Consider the following 17,638-nt stretch of genomic DNA (forward strand, 5'->3'; position numbering starts at 1 on the left):
TGCCTAAAAAGATCATCACTAAAGAAAACAACATTCAATTTAGTTGTTTGTGAGGCTGTAAAAAAAAAGGTCAGGCATGCAACCCTTTCAATGATGCTAGATAATTTTGCTGCTTTATATAGATAACAAAAAACCCTATTTGTAAAAATATGCCAAATTATTAGCATGCATATGTGAAATAAGCTGTCAATTGCAAGATTCAACTAGCTATTGTCATAATTCACACTATTCCAAGGTTGTGGCTATTTAAATAGTTGAAAGTTAGGTAGTCTATCTGCTCAGTGACATACATTTTGCCAGTCTAATTTATGAACCAAGCATTTTTTCCTTGAGAATGAAATACATTTTTTTTTAGGTTATGGGAAAATGCTCACAGTGATTGCCACAGCTGCATCTGTCACACCTCCATAAAGGTCCTTCTGATCACTCTGCTTCACAAAAATGAATTATCTTCTCTGGCCTGCAGAATCACAGTCAACTCAGTACAAAGGAAATAGGCTAACCCTTCTGCACTTTGGAAAACCAAAGTGCCTTCAGGGTGTTCATACAAATCATCAGTTTGTCTCCTATATCAGCCTTTCTGCAAGACATATGAAATATCCGTGACTCATTACACATCTGGTTGGGACAATTAAGACTCAGAGCTCTATCCTGATTTTAACAGAAGTCTACATGTCTTTCTTGTTCCACTTTAGTGTGTCTCGATATCAGGTTACCATCTGTATTTGGATCTTGAACATACACACAGATGCAATCACATATGGATCTATAAGAGGATCCAATAGGCAAAGTGCAATAATCTACTAGAAATTTGAAATATAGCAAAGATAATTCATTTCTTCAGATCACAACAAACACACTTCCAAAGACTGTATTCGCTTAACTTTTATTCTCAATAGGGCAGAAAATACTCCAGTAAGAGCATGTTTGATATTAGTTTAATCATGTATATCCATATATAAATTTTCCTTCCTGAAAGTCATAGAAGGTATGAATGGAAATCTCAAGTGTTCCAGGCAAATCTTTCTGATTGACTATTCATCTGATAATGTCACCAATATCATTCAAAAACAACAGTAAGAAGTGTGAGAAAAGGTTAATTTTAGAATAGTTGCAAGAATGAGTAGTACTAAAGTGATCACATGAGTACAACTGCTGTGGAGAGGTGAGGGAAACTAGTTCCCACAAATATTTGTTTTCCTGTTTATGTTTTAGCTAGCTTCGGAGCTCACGTATTCTCAGTTCTTGGCCTCTTTGCAACATTATTGACATGAGGCAGATACAACTATAAATCATAAATCGGAGCACTCCATTCACTGCTGTATTTGTTTTCACCGGAGGCAAATGCTACAACCTCACTATATCATGAACATTTACTAGTGCTAGCATTAACTTCTAGTGTGCTGATGATATGTAGAAAAGTGCTGGGTAAATAGTTCTACATTAACTACAATGATTAATGTTTGCTGAAATGTCCCTAATTGGTGATTTTCCTAATTTTTTTAATGAAATAAAGGAAACCAGAGGTCTGAGGGAAACAGCTACATTTTTAACAAAGACCCTTGGGTCAGCCCTCTAAACATAGATGCAGCAAAATAATGTAGCATGAAGCCTTCTCAAGATGAAGAGGAGCAAAGGAAAGAATAAAATAATATTGTGTAGAATGTGTGATAAAAATGAATTAATCCTTCACATGTAAATCATAATTATGTACTTTTTTCATCAAATGCCTTTTCACATCTTGCTTCACATGTAATTGATTTCAGAGAGATTATTTATGGGATACAACATGTGTTGTCATGTACACTTGGCCCAAGTAAAGAGAAAGGTCCCATTTTGCCCTGTCTTCATACAAGCATAAAGGACTGCACCAGGTACAACAAAATGGTGAATCAGGTCACTGGACTAAAGTTTGCTTCTCAGATGAACAATGATTTTAATATTCATGCTGTCAAAGCAACTTCACTGCCTCTACATTTTCTAATTAGCTATAATATTTATCTCCAACCTAGATTTATCCACAGCACAATTGACCTGACATTTGGGGAAAAAAATGCATCACCCAGTTGCCACTGTCAGGTTCTAAAACATATGCACAAATATGTACCAGTTTCACCAGTTTCAATTTATCTTAAAATATGTCCTCCCTCCTCACAGACCAGTCCTCTATAGCTCCTGATAAAGATCGCTGTAAGTAGAGCCAAAATTCATGGAAAGTACCTGCCTTGGGATCACATGCTTTTTTGTGTGTGCACCACAGACCAGATGACCAAACCCAATAAAACTCTGATTAGAATATTTTGTGACCAAACTTTAATTTTCCCCATATTACATACAGCTTTAATATCTTTCTTTGCATATAGAAAATTTAGCCAAGGGGCTTGATAACAGTATTCTCATCCTTTCACCTGTAGGACACCCATCCAAATAGGGCTGGGTTATTAATGACAAAGACCATTTCACCATCTGTCCGATGATCATCTGCCTATTTCAATTTAGTCACTAAGAATTGGGTTGGGACAAAAAACTACTACAAAAAGCATCACCACAATATAAAAGTCTGGAGGCTGAATAGGTCTCCTTTTGGGGGTAAGGAAATATTTAAGACTGACAGTGTGTTATGTTGCCAGCTCACACAATCTTGCTGAGATTCTCACAATATTTGGTATTTTCGGAGCCCAAAGGATTATGAGAAATTTTATTTTTTAAAGGAAATGTCTAAACCTAGTTAACCTTCTTAACTAGAAATTAATAGAGATTTCTAAGCCTTAACAAGAAATTTCTCTTAATTTCTAATTAAGAGAACCCTGAAAGTATGACCAACATGCACCAAAAAAATTCAGAAGCTAAAAAGTAAACAACAGCCCCCCCAAAAATTTTAAAGGAGAAATAACTCATGATTTTGGGGGTACATGACTCATAATTTTTGGGTGCTTGGGGTTGGTGACACCACTAGAGTGTTTTTCATTCCCCCCAATAACTTAGAGGTTTGGTTGTTTGGTAGGATTTATGATAGAGTTTGAATGTGTTATAATTTGTTACCAGCATTTTGCATGGATGGCCTTGGTAGAGGGATCAAATTCTCTGTAAACCTGAATATGGGAGCCAAGAGATTATTAACATGGGGGGGTTACAACCCTACAGTGTGAGGCATCTTTGCCAGCACGCGAATGCCCCGCATAACAGAGGGGTACTTTAAATCAGTATGTGCTGAAACCTAGGTGGAAGTTGGGTATGAAGTGCTTAAGACGCTATTGGCCAGCCTCTTACGGGAGCAGCTTCTCTCAGTCTGTCACATTAGATCCAACTAATTGCCTACTAATATTAATAAATTTGCAGCTTTAAGCCATTGTGTTAAGAGTTACATCTCTTGCCCATATGTGTGGAATAATGGAGCTGTTGACCAATTTACACCAGCTGAGAATCTGGCTCATTTGCCTTCTCTGATTTCTAAAAAACAAAATGGTGTTATATTATAACCTGTAATATTGAAATGTGGCAGCTTGCTTCTCATTTCTACTGCTGCTCATCTATTTCTTTGTTTAATTTTCATAACAGAGGGACTGGCAATGTGAGATAGATATCAATGGCCCCAGGACTAGATCTGTCCTTTAAGTGAAGATTAGAGGGACTGATCAGGGTTTTTAAATAACTGAGGAATTCCTGCAGAACCATTTCATGTAAGTGGGTCAAACAGAAAGCAAGCTGTCCTTGGGCAGCCTTCAAATATGCACAGGATTTTTTCTCTCGTTTCTTTTTCAGAGAGTAGAAAAATATAAGCCCCTTTCAGTCAGTAACATTTTTCTTTTTAGGATGATCTACACCTCTTCAGAGAATGTGCACTGCCTTCCATGGCATTTGAACATCCCCAGGGATACGCACACATGGGCCTGATTCTCATTTAAAGTAAAGTACCTGTGCCTCTGCACCTACTTTCAGGCCTTTCTGCCATGATAGCGGGGGGGGGGGGGGGAGGAGGGGGTGGCTTAGTCAAAATGAGGATCAGGCCCAACTTTTTTAAAGGCAGAATTAATTTTGCCTTCACTGGCTTAAAAGGGAGCTGTGTATTTTGGTCCCAGCACTTGCCTCCCCTGAAGATAAAGACACAAGAACCCATTTTCTATAAAAGCCGCAACTGCCCCTTATGGGATTACCGCATCTATATTGATGTCTCCTTTAAATCTGTTGTGAGCAAGCACATTTAGTAGCCCAGCTGTTTGGCTTATCCTGTGGTTGTGTTCAATGCAAAATATCCCTCAACTTAGATTAACTTTTACTGAGATGATCATTCTGGGCTAAGAATCTTCTGATGATCCAGATGTCCTACACTACCATTTTGATTCTATGACTTTTTGCCTGGATACCGGTTGGGTCAGGAAAAAGGAGACTGAGGAAAGAAAGTAAATCTGTAGCTTTCTTTTGCCTCAGCAATTCCCAGATGCCATAAATTACTGCAGGTCTTAGCTTGTTCCATTTATTTAAAAGAACTGGACTGTTGCACAACTGGCTCAGGTCAGTATACATGTGACACCACTTTCGTTATTATATGCACTCTACAGGGGCAGGGAGGTCTTATGTCCAACAGCTCACCTACAGAGTTAAAAACCATCTTTCCTTCCTCCATGGTATGAAGACAATGTTTGCTCACTACTATCATTTTATCACTGGTCAACAGGGAAGTGCACGCTTTCAGAAAGCAATCTGTTTTGAGCATTAATGTACAGCATAAACATTTTAAATACAGACTGTAAGGTAGAGATTTACCTGCAATTAACTCTCCTTTGTCTATGTTCACTCATGTGCATGTGTACACACACATGTGCACATATACACACTCTCTCCCTCTCTTTCTTCCCAATAACCAATATATAATTGATAAAAATGATATCTACAGCTGATTCAGCATGGCACTAAAGCAGTAGATTGAAAGCAGTCTCCCAGACTTCACTGGGACTATACTTATGTTGAACTTGGTTACATTTTGTTGAAATGGTGCCTATAGCCCGATCAATAATGGAAATGACTAAGATTGAACATGCACGTAATGTTTCTGAGAGTCCAAACAGATCATATTTTATAGAAGAAATATTAGATATAATTATAGATATTTTTATGGTTTGACACTCAAATGAGATTTGAAAGGTTTCAAATGTGTGTATATGGATACTTCTATGTCCTTCAGGCTAGATTTCTGACATTCATTTTTAAATAAAATTATTATTCATTGACAGCCGAACAGTATGAAACCCAAACAGAGACTCTCAACAGAGCAGAAGCAGCATGGGAAATAAAAGAACAAATTTTTCCATCCCACTCTTTCGTTGTGCTTGAGATCTGACCAGAATTAGGCTGTACTATATCTGAATAAAGACCATTCTCATATACATTTTTGACCAAAAGGACTCGATGCTGCACTTTTTACAGACTGTGAACCAAGTAATATCACACAATGCACTGGCACAAACTATTCTCCATGGTGTATCTGTAGCATGCTAATGATTTCAGTGAGGTTGCAAGGATATGTCTGAGCACAGAATCTAATGAATTATGAGTAACAAAATGAAAAATAAAAACAGCTTTGCAACTTTTTTCCCTAGGAAGCTGCACCCATCCACCCATTGACTTTTGTATACATCTCAAGCTACAGAATGCTCTAAATCCATGCCATAAAAAACCTGCTGGGTCTCAGTCTGCTGTTACAGCACACAAGCATCTTGCACTCCATACACCTGTCAATGAAGCAATAAAATTTGCTTGTATGCAGCAGCTAGAGAATATGGCCTTTTGAATGCACCACTAATGGTAACATTGCATCATGTGGGTTCATATGATTTTGAGTTAACTTCATAAAATACTATAAGTTATATATTTCATACAAAGTACTATGCTGCATTAAAAAATAAACCCTTCTCTTCCTTCAACACACACACACTGTTTGTAGATAGATAAATATGATGACAATGCACAATTAGTACATTTATGCTCCTTTACTCAAAAACCTAGCTCCCCTTGCATCTCATAGCTTCCAGAAAAAACTAACGAACTTCAGGAATAAAATGAGCAGATATTTTTTTCTGGAGTGTTCATACTTTAAAGGCTCTGCAGCAAATGTGTCTCTGCAAAGATGAAGTAAGCTACTTTGGAAAGAACAGTCATTGACATGCTAAATACAGTTCTGAATACAATGGTGTCTTTAGAAAATGTGTGCATAAAAAGTAAGCACTGACAGCCAGCTCTTCAGATATTGCTGAATGTTTTTTTTCTTGGAGTGAAAATGGGCACAAGGAAAAACAATCAGATAAAAAAGCAGACTTAAAACTTTCTAAAAGCCTAGAGAATGTTTGCTTTTGGGGTTTTGATTCAGTTCACTGTAAAAAGATCATCAATCGGATTTCAGCTGGGTTCAGAGTCCAAATTATCTCCAAATTTGAGACCCTGACATCTGGGAACTGTCTTTATCTGGAAACTAAACAACTTTGTTTCAGTGAGCAAGGACCGGATTCTGCTCTCAATAAACCAGAAGTATATCTGGAATAATTCCACTTTAACCCAGAAATATCTTGCTATAATGTATCAGAATCCAGCTCCAGAAATCTCTCCCTAAAGGGAACCAGCACATCTGAATTCTCAGCTCAGTTTCCATTGCCTTCTTTACTGGTCTGCTCCTCTAGACAACTTATTTATTTATTCAATTTATAAGAATGTCATAAAAGAGCCTCTGGATACATGTACATAATAACCATAAAAATCACAAATACATTCAGCTGCTGAGTGAACAGATTTAATAAAAGTAACTCCTTCATGTTCTATATAATTCTTATATGCATTAAAACATTGTAACAGAAGCAATTGCTTTTTTTGACTGTGCCTTTAATGCAAGCACTGTGTATACCCTTGAAATGTCAGTGTGGGAATGACACCTCTCTCAAGATTAAAAAATATTTTTCCTGATCAGAATCTCTTTAAACAAGAGGTTTTGATGTTTTCTTGGAGCTACTTGGATGGCTGTTGCCCTTCTTTGGGTCAGCCAGTTATGAGCAACAGCAGTGATGGTGGATGCTACAATTTTTTTCATTTGTTGCAGAATAAATGTCCTTTTCTCACTTTGCAGAGGGCTCAATTTCCCAGAGAACAGTTTGTTTGTGTAGACTTCGCCAGGCATACAAAACATTCTGTTCTGGGTGAGCACTGCACGTCTTATTCATGGTAATTACACTTACATCTTTGATCTCAGATGAGATCTCTTGTGCATATTTTGTTCTATTTATGCCTTTGATCCTGTTTCTTGTTTTTACCCCTTTTCCAGTAGCCTGCCTTTTCACTTGAAAGACATTGCTCCTCCATCACTTAAAAGAGAAAAGGTGAAATATTGGTGCACATTTTCCATGCAACCCTGTAGGGTTTACAGTGGTACCAAGCCATTTTTTTTTGAGTAGGGTGCATTTGTTTTTTGTCCGCTTGTTTAAATGAGCAGTAGCATATCATGCTGGTAATGTCAAGACTTCACCTAGGCAGCTGAAAGTGATGTGTGGAACTGAGAAGAGTATATTAAAAAAAAAAAAAAAAAAAAAAAAAAAAAAGCACCAGTTATTGCGATCACTGCAGTGACAGCAGATTACACTAGAAAAGACGACGTGTGGGACCCACTAGTGTGCATGACAAAAAACTAGTTTCCATGGCAACTTCTGATGGGGGGGGAGGGGGGGGAGAGGGGGCGGAAAGCGTGCACACTGCATAGATCAGCACAGAATTCCAGCCAGCTGGCTGGAAAAAGCTGCCTGTAATTTAGCTTGACTTCCCTGTTACGTAATATATTTTCTGAACTATGTAAATGACTTTGGAAACTTCCAAATCAAAAGCATCCCAGTGACAAAAGACTGCAGTAGGAATAGGTATCTTCACAGACAACAAAAAGACAGTTCAAATTTAAGAGGACCTCTGATATCATGGATTATTAGATTATTAATATTAAATGTCTCAGATTTTCCCACTAACTTTTCTGAAGAATACTATGATGTATTCCAGTGCCTAGTATAAACTCTAAGCAAAGCTCCTAAACATATTCTTTACACTACCCTTAGAAGCTCATGGTATTTTGACACATTTCAGACTGGGCACATCTACTTTTGCCCCCCACAGCGCAGTTGCTATTGTGCTGTTATTTACTACTTGCTTTAGGAAATACTAAATGATGGTGCAGTAACAGCTGTTACTACACTGTCCCGGTGGTGCACAGTTATTTTTAGCAACTACATCACAATAGGGACACGCTACAGTGAGGTAGTTTGTTGCTATGGCAACCTAGCATCAGCATCCTGATTTTGCCCCCGATGCTATGTCGCTGTAGCAATGAGCTACATCACCATAGCTCATCACTGCAGCAACATAGCATCTTGTGTAGACACAACCAGTGAATATTTAACTTGGCTTTTGGCAAAATCAGGGCAACAGTAAAGTTTGAAAGTGGAGCAGAGAAGTCACATTTATGTGGGCTCTTTGTTAGGAGATAGACTGTATTTTATTACACTGCTGCAAGGAAATTCTGGGCAACACTTTTTTTTTCCTGTGGCTTCTATTGGGCTTATATAAAAGCTACAGAAGACAGGAAGACAGCCAGCATATGAGAGAAAAAACCCTTGTTTCCACCACCACCATAGTGGTGATAATCATGGAGTCATCACATGATTGAGATTGATTAATGTGTTCTTATGATTTCATGGTGATGGAAGGATGAATGACATATTGGCTAGTTAGCACTTAAGAAAACCTTTTCTTGTGGTCTAGAATTTCTCATGCTATGGGAAATGTGTACATTTGCATTTGGGTAACAAGGTTTTTACAATTCAATGGAAAAAACAGTTTTCAATTCATAAGATTTACTTTCCAAATGCTAGTGTTTAAGATAAGGCACTGCAGAAGTCAAGAACCTGTCAAATCTCCTTGTAGGGAGTTCACCTTCTAGCAGATAAATGACATGTGCAGTATAACCTCATAAATCTGGCATGCTTGGGACCTAGCACCTGCTGGAAATTTGAAAATTCCAAATTTTTGAAACATAAGGAAAGTACATATCCTTAGGACAATTTACTTTGCTATCACACTATACACATGACTGAGTATTGTTTGAAACAATAGCTGTAGGCTGATGAACAAAACCAATGGCAGTTGGAGAAGTGCCGGACTTCCAGAAAAAATTCTGGATTATTGGAAAGCTATCTTTTAATGCAATAATGTAGTGAACTGTATTTTTTTTTTAAGTGCTGGAATTTTGAGAATTCCAGAATTGTGAAAGCCGGCTTTATGAGGTTATACTGTACAACTAAAAAGGCAAAATATACAGCTTCTATACTCTTCTATTTATCTGTCCACTCAGAGGATTTTGAACCTGTTTATAGTCTTGTAACAGAGGCAACACCTGAACTGGTGTCAGGGGTTGAATTTGTGCCAATACCTCCAATGGTGGCTATACTTTTCAGGATAGTGTTTGAGTGATGTTGTAGCTGTGATGGTCCAGGAATTGAGAGCTGCAAGAATTTGTTTGGGTGATACCTTTTATTGGACCAACTATATAGCTGGGATAGAGTTAGAAAAGCTTTTGTATGCAAGACATTGTTCCTCAGGTGTTCAGCCATTTCCTCCTCCTGCTAGTGAAGCTGCTCCAGGCAAAGTTTAGGTAATCTCAGCTGCTTTTCCTGAGCCATCTCCCTGTTCTTTTCCACCTCATTAACCTTCTTCCATTTACCAGATAACATAGAGCTCTCCATGTCAACATTGCTGGAGATCTCATTGAGCTTTGAGCAAGTTTTCTGCCAGGACTTCTCCTCAGCTGTAGATCAGACCTGATGAAGAACGTCTTGCATTCAAAAGCTTGTCTAAATCCTATACTTTTTATGTATTTGTAAGCCTGTAAGCACCATGGCAGTGCAGACTGTAGTTGCCAGAAACCACGGGCTATGGGAGATTTGCAAGATGGTTTCAAGTGTGATTACTAGGTTCTAGTTTACTTTTAGGACTTACAATGGTTACAAGTTGTCTCAACCTCATCTAACTTCTATGACAGCTTGAAATGCAAGGGCCATAGTACTAGTGCTACCTGAGAGAAGCAAACTTCCAAGAAGCCTCATCTGTTGTGCTAATGGAATATACCACTGTGTAGACCCTGTCAATCCCTGTTCATCCTCCCCTAAAATACACTCAAAACTTCACTGAAATTGTAGATTCCTTTCACACAGAGGCCTCCCAGCATTTATAAACTCTACTATCTAGGTATGGAAAATTATCTAAACCATAACTGAGACCTCAAAGAAATTAAAGTGAAAACACTGGTGCAATTAAATATTAATAGAATGTTGTAGCTTTAAAAGTACCATAGAAAACACAGAAGAGTTAATTACCAGACTTAATTTCTGTACAGTTGAAGGAAGCTTCAACAAGCAATCAAAGACTAGATTTTTCCTTACTTAAGTATACAGGAAGCTCTCTAAGGAGAGCCTTGAAAGCCAGCCTTCTGACACTCTCATTGTGCATCAGCTTCTTTTATTTACTACATATTTGTATCAGATGCAGCAGGTACCTTTGCACCCCCAAATCCATCTATTGACGATCTCCAAATCCATCTTCCCAGTATAAGCTGGACTCTCCTTATAGCATTCACCCTCTTCTAAGAGGAGTCCAGGCACCCTATTTAGTACTGGGGCATGCTACAGAATCAAAGACATTGAAAACAAAATGTGACGTATTAGGTCATGTAGCTGAAGCTCTACCTAGGCAATATTATTCCCTAAAGTATGCAGTACTTTTACCCATCTCATTTTTGGTTGTCCAATCAGCATTAGTTCCACACTTTCCTTAGGAGACTACTCTACATTGATCTCTTAGCCAGAAAATTCTCTTCATATTCCTTACATTTTCCCTTTCATCCTATTAATCCTACTTAAAACTTCTTGTTCCACTGTAACTATTTCTTCTCCTTCCTTGGTATTAACACCCTGCCATTCCTCAAGGTTTTATGTTGTTCATTTAGCCCATTTCTACTTACAGCTCTTTTAACCTGTATTCGGAAGGAAAAGCACCCCCAGACTCCAATCACTTTTATTATGTTTCTCTAAATGCAATCAGATCGTCAATATGTCTGTGGTGTAGTACTAGCCTGCGCTGAACACAGTACTCTTAGGGGATTCTCAACAGAGCTATATAGACTGGGCAGCCTCTCCCTGCCTGAGGCAGTACATGAGTGCCAGCTGCTGCCTGCCCCCCAGTCCTTCCTTCCAATCAGTCACCACGTCAAATGATGAAATATGACTGTCTCTTACATGAGGTACTGGTAAGGCACCTCTCCCTACCAGTGTGGTATCTAAATGCCAACCTCAGGTACTGCATTCATCCTAGCACATCTCCCACACCTCTGTCCAGTCAGCCCAAGTCTTGCTGCAATGGCAGCAGGTGGATAGCTGGCCACAGTCAGCTGTATGCTGCCAGCTGACAGATTCAGGGACCTTTTCCAGCATGGGACCTAAATCCTGAAGACTCTCACTTAATTTGCCCTGGACAGCATAACAATACAGGTTAGAAGACTAAGAGCTGATCGTACAATAACATGTCATTCCATAATATTTCTTATACTCAATAGGGTACAATGAAAAATGCTGTTTCTATCACTGAACTTTCAAACTATTGAATTCACCCTTGGATGCCAACTGAAAGATACATTCCTGTCATAGAATTTTTGCAGCCAAAAGGTGTTGCAAATGGCAAAGATCTCTTGCTCTTTGGTAATGGGTAAGTGGGTGAAAATACTGCCCAAAGAGTTAAGCATGGCTGGGAACTATGAACTAACAGCAGTTTTCCTGACTTCATAGCATTTATGCTGTTTTGTAATGAAAAAAACTCTCTAATGAGATGTTAAAGGCCAATATGTTCTCAAATTTAATTTGATTTTATAGTACCTATGTGTGCACTGGGTGAATTGGAGAAGGCATAAGCAAACAATTTAAATAGTCAATGTTCACTAAGTAAACCACATTAAACTTTCTGAGGTTTTAAATATTCCTATATAACTTTAAGTTTTAGATATGAGATCAAGTTACCAAGAAACAGAGTTAGCTAAAAGGAGACACAAAAATTAAGGAGCGAATAAACACCTTTGTCTAGTTAGTTTTCTGTTCAAATTTGCCACAGCAGAATGATTCAGGCTCTGCAATGTTGAACTTGTATGGTTTCCCATCCTTCAGAGTCCTTCACAGTCAAAAACATTCCAGCTGCAAAGAAAGGGGTTAACAAATGTTAATACCTTTCAACTGTGAAGAATTACATCATGATCATTTCCTTCAGTACGAGAGTTTCATGTCTTAGAAAAGCATCTTAATTCCAGGTTGAATACAATGGTGCAGAGCTATAATTACCCCCTTTTCCTTCCCCTATAGAAGTAAAATTCATAATTACTAATGTCATTTTTACAGTATTATACTCATGTCATCAATAGTTTTAAAAGTTTCTTTTTGTAAAGAAAAGAAAGTTATTGGTAGAGTAATAAAAAAGTGAAAATTAATTTCCTGTAGTTTGAATCAAAGTGCCTCAATGTCTCAAGATGCAATGTTGTAGTAAAACTATAAAGTTAATGGAATATTAAAATCTGTCAGTTGATCTTCTGGGGAAAAAATAGTTCATCATCTGTGGTTTGAAAGCTTTATAGCAGTAGAGGCTATGTAAATCACCAATTAACCAGTAAAAATTATAATACAAGTGGACCTGTCCTTTCTATTTACAGAAATAAAAGCCCTATTGTAACTATCAAAAGCACCTTCTAATATTTTGGTAAATAATAATTACCTATTCCTTTTAAATATTGTATGCCAATAGTAGCATTCAAAATGCATACATTTATTCTGTGCCTTTGCTGAAGTGATTAAAATGTTGAAGGCATCGCATCGAGTCCCTGAGCTCCTTGACAGCTGTCATTGCTATTGAACACAACTATAACAGCCAAAGAGAGCTTTATTGGTAAACTGTTCTGAGGTGCCACAAAGGCAATCTTTCCACTTCAGACAAGCATCTGTTGCCATATTTTGGAGCTTTATGCCTTCCACTTAGACTAAGATGATGATTTGGTGCCACATGCAATTTCTTTTTCTTTATTAACACCATTTGGTGGCTTTTGTGCCACTGTGACTTAATGGTTTTATTTCTAGGAAGTGAGCAGGGAAAACACATTTTTGCTATGTATAATTGTCTCTTTCTGATTTAGTCGTGTGCAACAATGGAACCACGGCTTTTGAACAGGGAATGCTGCAACTGCAGCATGTTAAATATACATGCAGGTTTATAGGAAGTCCTGTATTTCTGCCAATTTACATTTTTTTTTCAGTAGGGTAACAAAAGCTTCTCCTATGGTAGGGGTATTCAATGAAGATGGTCAGGTAGTCCCCATATATCCATGTCTAGCTATCCAGGCTACTGCCAACATTATTATTGAATTGGAACTCCTCTGCAGAAAATAACTCCTCTCCTAGAGCCCACAGCCACCTTGCTCCCTCAGGCACTCCCTACTAACTGCTTCTGCAACTTTGCAGAAGCCTACTTCTTAAGGCTCAATTTTCTGCCCAGGTCACATTCAGACCCAACCCTTCCAGGGTAACAGAAAGCCCCCAAAACATTCCAATAACTCATGACTCCGGATTCATTTGTCTCATGTCTCAGACATTACAGTGGTCCTTACCACCTGGATCAGGAGATTCCCTGGTACTTTCCTCAGTGACTGATAGAACACAGACCACCACTCCAGTAACCCACTTCATTTTCTTCCTAGATAGAGAGAACTCCAGTTCCAAAACTAAGCTCTCAGGGTAACTGGCTCTTCCTTCTCTCCAGCTGTTCCTGAAAGGTAATTAAGTTTGGAACTGCAGCCAGGTGCAATTAATTGCTCCAATTAGTCCCTTAGCACCTATTAACTCCTTGTTCACTTGTATTGGGTTTATATCCTATCACACCCTCCCAACCTTTAATGTGTTTATGGAGGTTCCATTATTCCCTGTTCTACAGGTATAAAATTTAAGCATGGTGAGATCAGGGAACACATACAGACATTACATTTAGACTGGTCTAAGCTAATGTAGATCAGTCTAAATCCATAATCGCAGAGAAGATTGGCGCACGCAGACCTGCCTAAAAATGCTGAAAGCTGTCTAAGACAGACCTGGTGCAAGGTACATTCACTTCAGATTGATTTAGGTTAAACCAATGCATCAAACTTCTGTACTGTTTTCCTAACAATTAAAGTTAGATTACTGTCCTCCAGCATCTCAGACTGCTTTGTGCCCTCCACCCCCTCCCCAGCCTCAGCCTCAGCCTCAGCCTCAGCCTCCTTACAGGGAGGCACACTAGCACTCGGCCCACACTTGGCTGCTCTGGCCAAGTGCCCAGCAGGCCCTGCCCCTGGGCTGTCCCAGCACTGAGCAAGCATGACCCCTTACTCCAGCCCTGCTTCCTGCCTCCAGCTATTCATCAGCCACAGGTAGGTGGTGGGGTAAGGGAGGCATCTGTGTCCCCTGCATGAGCCCTAGGACCTGAGTACCAGTGTCCCCAGGCCATCCCTCCAAACTGCCAACACCCTTTCACAAAACACCACACAATGTACATGAAGACTCCAACACTGAGCCCAGAAGAACTCCTGCACTCAGGCACAGGGCCATGGATCCCAACCCTGGCACCTGCACACCCAGTCAGGGACCCCCATGAGGGGGAGGGGGAAAAGTATCCAGCCACAGTTGTGGGTGGCACTGCCTGGGACACAGGGCCATAGGTTGATGAGGTGGATTATGTGGTTAACCAGGACATCTTGGGTGACCAGGCACCCCTCCCAGAGTGCCTCCTGGCTGTGGACTTGCTCATGCTGAACTGGGTGGCAATGTAGCTGAGACTGCTGAGGGTACCAGCTTTATGATGGCAATGTTCACCCACTTCTCCAGAGGGAGGGGTGGCCGCATGCTGACATCCTGGCACACAATGTTGGGAGCTACCTGGGTGACAATGTCCATGAAGGTGTCCTAACACATGTAGAAGGTCTGAACCGAATGGTTATTATCCCTGGTGTCCATTCCCACTAGTCACTGCTGGTGGTATGGGCCCAGAACTGGCACTCCATGGTCTGAAGTTGGTGCTGGAGCACCCTGGCATCCAAGACGTCTTGGGTGGCCTCATCCTTACCAGCAATGTTGGCCCAATCCAGGACACCTGGTGGGCACATGGTGCAGGTAGCCCTGCATGGGATAGCTAGCTGCTGGCTTGGAAGGAGGAAGCCACCTCCCATGGTAATCAGCTACCAGATCATGTCCAGATGGCCATATGTGATGTCCCATAGACTCCTTCAAGAGTCATGCAGGGTGACAAGCAGGACACACCACAGCACAGTGGGTCACTGTCACTGACCACAACTGCCAGTTGGGTGCTGCCTGCAAGACCATGCTCTTTATACATCAGCTGGACCACATCCTTATGCCGCAGAACCCTGGCAGGAGCCGAGCTGTCTGGCCTGGCACCCAAGGCAACGGAATGATGAATGTGGCAGTCACTGGCAGAGGGACCCTTGGGCTGCCAGGACTCCATCTCACCACCCTCCTTGTCCCTGGCTTTGTCCAGCAGCTCTTGGAGCCCAGGCTGATGCCTGCCCCACCAACTCCAGATTTGCAGCCCTGCCCAGGAGGCCAGGCCAGCCGTGGCACCGCCAGCCCTCAGCAGCTCCAGCTTCTCCCCAGAATGGGTTTCTGCCCAGGCAGCCAGGCACTGTGCCCCTGCACCTCAGGACACCTGCAGGAGCTGCATGTCCTCACCACCAGCAGGGGCCAACTTGGGTCACAGGGCATGCCTGCCACACCCACCCCTACTCCTGCCTCTGCCCCTCCTCTCCCTCCCCATCTGTCCCAGCTGCACTCCCCCTGGCCCCCAAAGTGCCTCCCCACAATATGCAGGGAGGCAGGAGACAATGCAAACTTTAGTGAGTAGCCAGTGCCCGTTCAGCTAGGTTGACATATGCCTCTCACACGTGCAGGAGTGAGTCAATGCTGGAAGCAATGTTGTTCTTGGCCGTGGGGGGCAGGGACATGTAGTGCAGCTACAGGTAGCCTCCAAGCAGAAACAGAGGTTGTGGGGCAGTATGGGCTTGCCCTCCACACAGTTGAAGCTTGGGGTCCTGCACCAAGTTCTCAGGTGCACCTGGGACACCATGGTGATCAGCAGAAGTGGAGCGTAGTGGGTCAGGCACCCCTCAGTTTGTGCAAATAGATCCTCACAGCATACCCAGGACACTGTCAGCAGAAGCATGCTCGGGGGGCAAAGTCAGCATAGTGGGGAAGGGGGAAGCCCCAAAGCAACTCTCTTTAGAGGTCCTCTGGGGGGGGAAGGCAGGGACACCACCAGCTCCATGTCCCAGTCTGTTAGGAGCCCCTTGGCCCCCTGAGTCTGGGTACCATGGACTTGGTGGCAGCACAGGAGACAGGCTGGTCTGCAGGAAAAGAAGTGGGGGGGTGAGTCTGGAGCTGTGACAGCATGTGCTGCCTGGAGCCAGACCTGTCCTGGCCTGAGAGGGGAGCAGGGGAGGCAAGCTGCCTGCAGTTAGCACCCTGCAGCCCACCGGCCCCTGTGGAGTGAGTAGGGACAGAGGGATCGGCCAACAGGCACCTGTGCCAGGGCCTTTCCAGCCAACTTAGCATGATCCTTGGGCACCAGTGCATGCACAACCCCCAATCTGAGGGGGGGCAGCACATAGCCCCTGATATAGAGCATGTTATCTCAGAAATGTTGCAAACTCTCACAAACAGAGCCTTTCTCCTGGCTCTGCAGGGCCTGCAGCTGCATACAGGGAAGAGGTACCAGTTGGCAGCCAGGATGTGCCCTGCATATGCAACTTCAATCTCAGCCAAGATCTTACGCATGCACTGGCTCTGGCAGTGCAGGACCCAGGAGCAGACCCAGATGGTCATTATGGCTGAGGAGTGGCTGATAGACTTGCGGGCCTGGTACATGGAGAATTTCACCCGTGAGTGAGAGAAGAACACAGGTGAGTGGGAGAGGGATGAATGTGAGGTGGTGAGGGACTGGGTGGACCAGGAGTTCAGGGACAAGCTTCTGGCCCTCAAGGAGAGGCACCTGGAGGCCCATCAGTGGCAGGCTGCCCTGGTGACCACGTCATTTGAGGCCACAGAGAAGGACTGCTGGGTGCTGGCCCTGGTGGTCAATTTCATGCCACCTGCTTCCCTGCCCCCAGCCCTAGCCCCACTTGCCTCCTGGCAGCCACCCACCATCCAGCAGCAGGGCCTACCCTATCACTGGCCAGCTGCCCCTGCCCTGGCTCCTGCCTTGGAGCCCCCAGCACCCAGCCCCCACCATGGCCCAGCCCCACCACTTGCCCCAGCTCCATGCAGCTTCAGAGTAGTAGTAGCCTGCAGTGGGGCCACGACCATGTGCAGGCCTTGCTGGCCCAGCCTGCTGGCTGCAAGACGGGGAGTAGCTTGCATCAGCAGAACAGTGCTTGCCATCACCCCCAGGTGAGCCTCATGCCCGCTGGCCTCGCTGCAGTATGTGCACCCTTGTGGGTGCATCCGGAGGTCAGGGCGCTAGGCACCTGTCCCTGGGCTCTACCCCCTAG

The 17,638-nt window shown here is 42.2% G+C and overlaps 1 long non-coding RNA gene across 1 annotated transcript; it reads right to left on the reverse strand.

Moving 5' to 3' along the window:
- Positions 1-10,440: 10,440 nt before the first annotated feature.
- LOC109284197 (uncharacterized) lies at positions 10,441-13,862 on the reverse strand. Its single transcript, XR_002091557.2, has 3 exons — positions 13,715-13,862; positions 12,141-12,257; positions 10,441-10,700 (listed from the first exon to the last, which is right to left on the reverse strand). It is a non-coding gene; the product is annotated as an uncharacterized LOC109284197 (long non-coding RNA).
- Positions 13,863-17,638: the final 3,776 nt, after the last annotated feature.

Source organism: Alligator mississippiensis, chromosome 7 (assembly GCF_030867095.1).
Source record: "Alligator mississippiensis isolate rAllMis1 chromosome 7, rAllMis1, whole genome shotgun sequence".
NCBI lineage: Eukaryota > Metazoa > Chordata > Crocodylia > Alligatoridae > Alligator > Alligator mississippiensis.